Below are 7,726 nucleotides of genomic sequence, written 5' to 3'. Positions count from 1 at the left end.
GACTAGAAGGACCCCGGTGGTCATGGTCCCCAAACCTTCTGTTGACCCAAGGCAGGAACCATTCCTGAAGCCAACTGATCAGACATGGATTGGACTGGACAGTGGGTTGGAGAAAGATGCTGATGAGGAGTGAGCTACTTGCATCAGGTGGACACTTGCAACTATGTTGGCATCTCCTGCCTGGAGGGGAGATGGGAGGGTAGAGGGGGTTAGAAATTGGCAAAATGGTCACGAAAGGAGAGACTGGAAAGAGGGAGGGGGCTGACTCATCAGGGGGAGAATAAATGGAAGTATGTAGTAAAGTGCATATAAGTTTATATATGAGAAACTGAGTTGATTTGTAAACTTTCACTTAAAGCACAATAAAAATTATTTAAAAATGTTTTACAGCAAACACATTACTTTTACAATTAAACAAAGCAACTAAATTTGTGGATTTATTATAAATTATAGAACTTTCACAAAGGGAATATCTCAAAGTTATTTAAAAGGAATATGGATCCCTGGTGGCCCAGTGGTTAAAGCATTCACCAAAAGGTCAGTGGTTTGAACCCACCGGGTGCTCCACGGGAGAAAGATGTGGCAGTCTGCTCCCTGTGGGGTAGTTCTGCTCTATCCTATATACAGGGTTGATATGAGTCAGAATCGACTTGATGGCAACAGATATATATATATGTGTGTGTGTGTGTATACAAAACCATTTTATAGTCATACTAAGTGTAATAAAACACATACAGATGTACATGAACATGATAGTACATGATATAATTTACATAAATTATGAACTGTAATTTCACAATTGTCAGGATAGAAAAGAAAAATAATCTTGGAGCATCATCTCATGGAGACATTTACCACTTCCATGTTAGATTATGCCCCAGTGTCTTTATTTGTGGTGTAGGAGGAAAATGAGCATGGAGTGTGCTTTCTGTTATGGAAGGAGAGATGGAAGATTGTTCTTTGACAGTATGGTGGTATTTCTAGGGGACTTTTTTCTTTAACCCATTCTATATTGTTTAACTTTTCTACAACAAGCTGTATTATCTTTGTAAAATAAGAAAAAAAACAATTTAAGAAAGAAGTGTTAGGTGAAAGTTTTTTTTTTTGTTTTTTGTTTTTTAGTAACTGCTCCCAGCATGGAAAACTCCTCAGAAGAGTACACTGGTCAAAGAATACTTCAAAGTCATGCCCCTCAAAATGTTTGTCATTTTCCTTAAGCCAAAAAGAAAGATCAAACAACAAAAAGAAATAATCAGGATGGCAGAAGCAGGGGTGAGGCTGGGAGTACAAGGTAAACAGAAACAGTTGAACTCTGTAGGTGTGGTTTGATCTTAATACCCAATGGGGTAACTGCAAACCAAATCATCACAGTGCCTTAACTCCCTTTGAAGATCATTTAGGAACCCTAACTAATACAGAATACAGCTTCCCACAAGGGCTAGTCGAGTGGAGTCATTCTTTCTCCAAAATAGAACAGTGCAATAACCACACAGATGACCAGACAAAATCACATCACACATGGGTGAGTCCCATCCAATATCTCCTTATCTTGAGGTTTTGTCTGTACAATACCAAATGAAAATGAAAGCACAACATATCAAAACTTATGGGATGCAGCATAGGCAGTACTCAGAGGGAAACTTACAACAATAAATGCCTACATAAAAAAAGAAGAAAGATCTCAAGTTAAAAAACTTAACTTGACAACTCCAGGAACTAGAAAGAGAAGAGTAAACCAAGCCTAAACCTATCAAAAGAAAGGAAACAACAAAGATCAGAGGAGAAATAAATAAAATAAAAAACAGAAAAACAATAGAGAGAATCAATAAAACCAGAAGTTGGTTCTTTGAAAAGATCAAAACAATTGGCAAAACTTTAGCTAGACTGACAAAGAAGAGAAAGATGCAAATAACCAAATAAAAATTAAAGAGGCAACATTACAACTGACCCAATAGAAATAAAGAGAATTATGACAGAATATTATTATGAGCAAGTGTTATGGCAATAAACTGGATAACCTGGATGAGATGGACAAATTCTTAGAAACACACAACCTACCCAAACTGACTCAAGAGGAAATAGAAAGTCTTGACAGACCCAGAACAAGTAGAGATTGAAGCAGTGATCAAAAATCTCCCAACAAAAAAAATCCAGGATCAGATGACTTCACTGGGGAATTCTACCAAACATTTAGAGAGGAATTAACACAAACACTGTTTAAACTCTTCCAAAAGATAGAGAAAGAAGGAATACTCCCTAATTCATTCTATGAAACAAACATAACCCTGATACCCAAACCAGACATAGACACCACAAAAAAAGAAAACTACTGTCCAATATCTCTTAGGAAAATAGATGCAAACATCCTCATCGAACTACTAGCGAACTGAATCCAACAGCATATTAAAAAAATCAGACACCATGACCAAGTGGGATTTATTCCAGGAATGCAGGGATGGTTCAATATTAGAAAATCAGTCAACATAATATATCACATCAATCGAACAAAGAAAAAGAACCACATGATCATCTCTATGAATGCATAAAAAGCATTTGATAAAATCCAACACTCCTTCTTGATGAAAACCCTAAAGAAGATTGGAATAGAAGGAAAATTCCTCAATATGATTCAGGGCATACATGAAAAGTTAACAACCAACATTATACTTAATGGAGAAAGATTGAGAACTTTCCCCTTGAAATCAGGAACAAGACAAGGGTGCCCACTCTCACCACTTCTACTCAGTATTGTACTAGAAGTCCTAGCCAGAGTAATAAGACTAGAAAAATAAACAAAAGGTATCCAGATTGGAAAAGAAAAAGAAAAATCATCTCTATTCAGAGATGACATGATGCTATGTATAGAAAATCCCAGTGTCCACAAGAAAAATTCTAGAGCTGTGTATATTCTCAGTAACAACAAAATAAATAAAATAAAGAAAAAAGTTTATGTTTTGGTTATCATCATTCTACTGTTGCATATTTTATTCTGTTCTAATTATCTAAATATTTGCTAATGCATATATGGTATATCATAACTTTCATTTAGTCACTATGTGGAATAAATTGGAATGCTTTATTTCTTGCTCATTCTAAATAAGTGAGAGTTCAGTGTACCTGTCTGTGTTCTAAGGAATTCAACAAGTTATTTCTGGCACTTCATTAACATTACTCAATCCCTAAATGATGAGGATAGAGATAATTATCTCTAGGTTATAGATGGGGTGTGGAATCAGAACAATTTAAAGTTGGAAGGACCCTTAAGACTGACTAATCAAATGAGAAAAGTGAGACTCAGAGAAGGTGAAGGCAAGTGATTTGGAGATCCTTAGGACAAGAGCTGGAATACAAAAGGGCTTTGAATTGGTTCCTTCTGGTTGGAGCTCCTGCTGAGAATTTGCATTTCTATCAGGTTCCCAGGTGATGCTAATGCTCCTGGTTAGAGACCAATTCCAAGAACCACTAGTAGAGCAAACCAACCATGATTCCAACTTGTAGCGACCCTATAGGACAGAGTAGAACTGTCTCATAGGGTTTCCAAGGAGCACCTGGTGGATTCCAACTGCCAACCTTTTGGTTAGCAGCTAAATTCTTAACCACTACACCACTAGGGTTTCCACCAGTAGAGTAGTGGTTCTCAAAATTCATTATACATAAGAATCACCTGAGTATCTTGTTAAACTGTAGGTTCTGAGTCAGTGTATCTGGGGTGGAAATGCAAATTCTCAGCAGGGGTTTGAACCGGAACAAACCAGTTCAAAGCCCTGGAATAAAATACCAGGCTACCTGATCCCCAGTTTATTTTCCAACAGAAACCGCTGATAGATTTTCCACTTGGTGCCCAATATTTAGGATGAGCTAGATAGAAAAAGCCAGGTTTGTTTAGGGTTTACCTATATGATAGTTCATTCCTCTTCCCATCTCCAGTTTTAGGGCCCAAATTAAACAAAACTATAGAATCTAAAGACAACTGTCTAAAGGAGAGCGTTCTTAAATGAGCAGAGATGCAAGACCCCTCCCTACCTTTGACAGTGAAGTGAAGTGAGGATGAAATGGGAAACAATAGCTCTCATAAATATTCACATCATCACAATGTCCAGTGAGTTTGTTACAAACTAGCTAATATTAGAAAGTTAAACTAATCAGCAGAGCAAGAAAAAAGGAACGAAGGATGTGTGTGTGTGCGCGTGTGTGTGTTTGTGTGTGTTAGAAAGAGAAAGAACATTCCAGACTGTGTCAATCTATTAAGGAATGATATTAGGGGTGGAAGGAGCAGGTTAAGGAGGGAAAGCCAGGAAGAGCAACATCGCCAAGAATAACTGTTATCCGATTAACATTCGGGAAACCACAGCCATACTTCTCTTCTTTGGGGATCCTATAAAATGAGAACATAAAGATTCATTAAGCCAACAAGGCTTTGTTTGCACAGTGGTGCGGGTGGCAGGGAACAAGGATCAAGAGGCTCACAAAGGGGTCCAGACGTCTGCTTCACTGGAGTGGAAAAATCCAGCACAGCAATTTCCACAATATATCTGGCAGGATGAGGTACTGCAGAAGCCAACTAAACTGGCTGAGGGCAGGCATAAACTGCACTCAGAGAAAAATTTTAATTCAAGAGATGTTGCTGAGGTGTGGAAAAAAAAAAAAAAAAGGGCACACTAAACCATAGGCTTACCTCTGGTGTAAATGTCAACTAATCCTAGATTCTCTTGTCATCTGAGGAGGCAGCCCCTACCTTTTTTTGGAGAAAGAAGCTCTGTTCTCTTCTGTAGGGCCTATTGGTTCCTTGTGCAGTTCTAGGAAGACAGGAACATTTTTGGCTTACCTCTTTGTAGCTTAAATTATGGTCAAATCTTGTAACCCAAAAATACCACCAAGCTTTGGGCAGCAGTGGGTCAAGGAGCTGAGTCTAAAAGCTAAGTAAAACCTGGGAACAAAGAGCAGGAGCAAATTAAAAGCTGGGTTCCCTCTCAGGGAATATGTGGAAGCTGACAGTCTAGAACAGTGGTCAGCAAACTTTTTCTGTTAAGGTCCAGAGAGTAAATATTTTAGACTTCCAGGCCACAGGGGCCTTGCCTGTTGCAACTACTCAATTCTGATGTTGTAGTGCAAAAGCAGCCATAGACAATATGTAAATAAATGAGTGTACCCATGTTCTAATAAGACAGTCTTCCTGGAGCAAATTAAGAGTGACCTGGAACCCAGTCCCAACAGAAGGGAAAAGCAGGACACAGTTTACTTCCTACAAAAACTATAAAAATTATCCTAGAGAGCCAGAAAAACACTAATTTGAGTAGCCAAAGAGGGCATAGTTTCAAATAGCTCTAATAAGGAGCATTTTGTAATGTTTCCAACAAACGATTACAGGTTTAGAAACCATATCTGGTAACCAAGTTAGTTTTGGAAGGTATAATTACAGAACGCTAGTGTAGTCCTTTATGTCAGAGAAGCCTATGAAGAACTGCATGGTTTGAACCATAGCATGTTTGCAGCCCATTTAAGTCATTGGTCCATTAGAAAACTGGAAAAACAATTATTTAATACCGTTGAAAACATATATAATGATCCTGCAGTGATTTAATTACATATGGACTTAGAATTATATGGAGGATTAATTCAGAGCTCTCAGAGCCTCTACATACACATGAATTTTCAAAAATAAGTGCTTTATTTGAACACGAAGTTTTACTTAAGAGAATAATAAAATCCCATTTGTTTTATGACTCCAAACATTTCCACAGAGCAGGCTGACATTTTTTTTCTTAATGAAACCGATAATTTAATTTTGCTACAAAAGGAAGTGTTTAAGTATCTGTAAAAGTATAAAATGGCCCTTATAAATGTATCTGAAGAGTACCACATTGTACATTGTTATCTAGAGTTGCAAAAAAAGAGAAGTTCACCTTTAAATATGTTTGGAGGAGAAAGTCTGCATTCTGCACTAAATTTTCAGGATGCGATAGGTTTAAATTCTTCTCAGTTCTATCGAAGAACGTTTTTAAATATCTTAAAAACGAAAAAAATCTAATTATAAATTTAGATTCACTTACATATCCCCAAAATAGCATGTGAAAAAAAAATGAGTTTGTTACTTGAGGGCACCATCGTTCTGAATTGGATCAAGATGGTTACTGAAATGCAGTTAATAGTATTATATAAAAAGTCTTTCATTGTTGCTTCTATATGGAAACATTTAATAAGTGGAGAAAGAAAGTCATCATTTCCTCCCAAACTTTAAATTCAGAGGAAGGCAGAGAAGATACAAAACAATTACTTGAGTATTTCTAACTCCTCACTTTAATCTTAAGTTTGTAAATATCTTTGTGCTGTTGTTTTTGTTAGGTGCCACAGAGGCTATCTGGACTCATAGCAACCCCATGTGAGGTAGTAGAACTGCCCCATAGGGTTTTCTAGGCTGTAATGTTTACCGGAGCCAATTGCCAGGTCTTTCTCCTGCAGAGCAGCTGGGCAGGTTCCAATTGCACTTGCGCCACCAGGGCTCCTAAATGTCTTTGTGTAAGACCGTAAAACCAACCCCACTCCACCCTCAACAAACAAGTTGCTTTGGAGTGGATTCTGACTCACGGCGACCCCATCTGTTTCAGAGTATACACACATGTTCAAAATGTGAGACCTTCCAAAAAAGAAATGTAACTGAAAGGAAGAACTCCATGTTAAATAATTGCTCTACTCCATGAGCAAAATATTCCCCTTGCTACTTTATGTAGTGACTTGGGTTCAATGCAGTGTTAATTTTTCCTATAATTATCGTTTCCGTAACTAACCATAAGAATACAAGAGAGTTGGTTCTCAATGCAATCAGGCAATGAGCGCCACATGCTCAACTTTAAGGGCAAGGTAGAGAAATGTAATTGGGATTGGTATAGCCACATTAAAAGGTTAGTTTTCTTAAATCATACACGAGTAGATATCTGAAATAACTGTCAGGACAATACGGGTCAATAAAACTTATCCTTCAACCCTATATCAAGTTGTGCCCAAGTTAAAAGCACACCTTCCACTTACCTGCCTTTCAGTTTCTCAATCTTTTAACACCTTAAAAATCCTCATTATCCTCAATATTTAAACACAGTTTTTTTTTTTTAGTATTGTCTGGGGACAAAAATTTGCATTTTTCTAAGACAGTCACACCCCCAAATGGGACTGCTGACGTAAATGGCTTGTCTAGTGCCAGAAATGGCTTCTTTTTCGTAAGTAAAGGTCAGAGTGAAATTTATTCAAGGGTTACATTAACACCAAATGCTTTCACCCCCACTGAAGGCTGGGGCCTAGAAGAAACGGTGGTTCTGCCTCAGAAGAGAGTCTCTCCACAACACCCTACCCTACAAGTGACTCCTCACCCTCCATAAATGGGCGCACACTCTATTATTCCCTGGGCAGCTCCAAAGGATTCTGGGAGTAGAGGGGGACAAGGGGTAAAAATGAGATGTTGGCAAGGGTGAGCGGAGGACAGGTTTAGGACGATGAGCCAGTTGCTAAACGACTTCTCAAATCTTCCAACCACTTTCATCACTGCTCTCACTGGGTGGGCGGGAGTTCCTTCCCCTCCTTTCACGCCCCTCCCCTGCGGCGCCCTATCAGCCAATCACTAGGCTGGTGCTCGCCAGTCTGGGCCAATCCCTAGCATGGTTACTTTGAGCGGGAAAAGCTCAGAAGCTGCAGGAGAGCGAGGTCCGCTAACCGCCCCTTCTTGGCCTTGTCTCTG

This window comes from Loxodonta africana, chromosome 18 (assembly GCF_030014295.1).
Source record: "Loxodonta africana isolate mLoxAfr1 chromosome 18, mLoxAfr1.hap2, whole genome shotgun sequence".
In the NCBI taxonomy this organism is placed as follows: Eukaryota; Metazoa; Chordata; class Mammalia; order Proboscidea; family Elephantidae; genus Loxodonta; species Loxodonta africana.
This window is presented reverse-complemented; position numbering follows the sequence as displayed.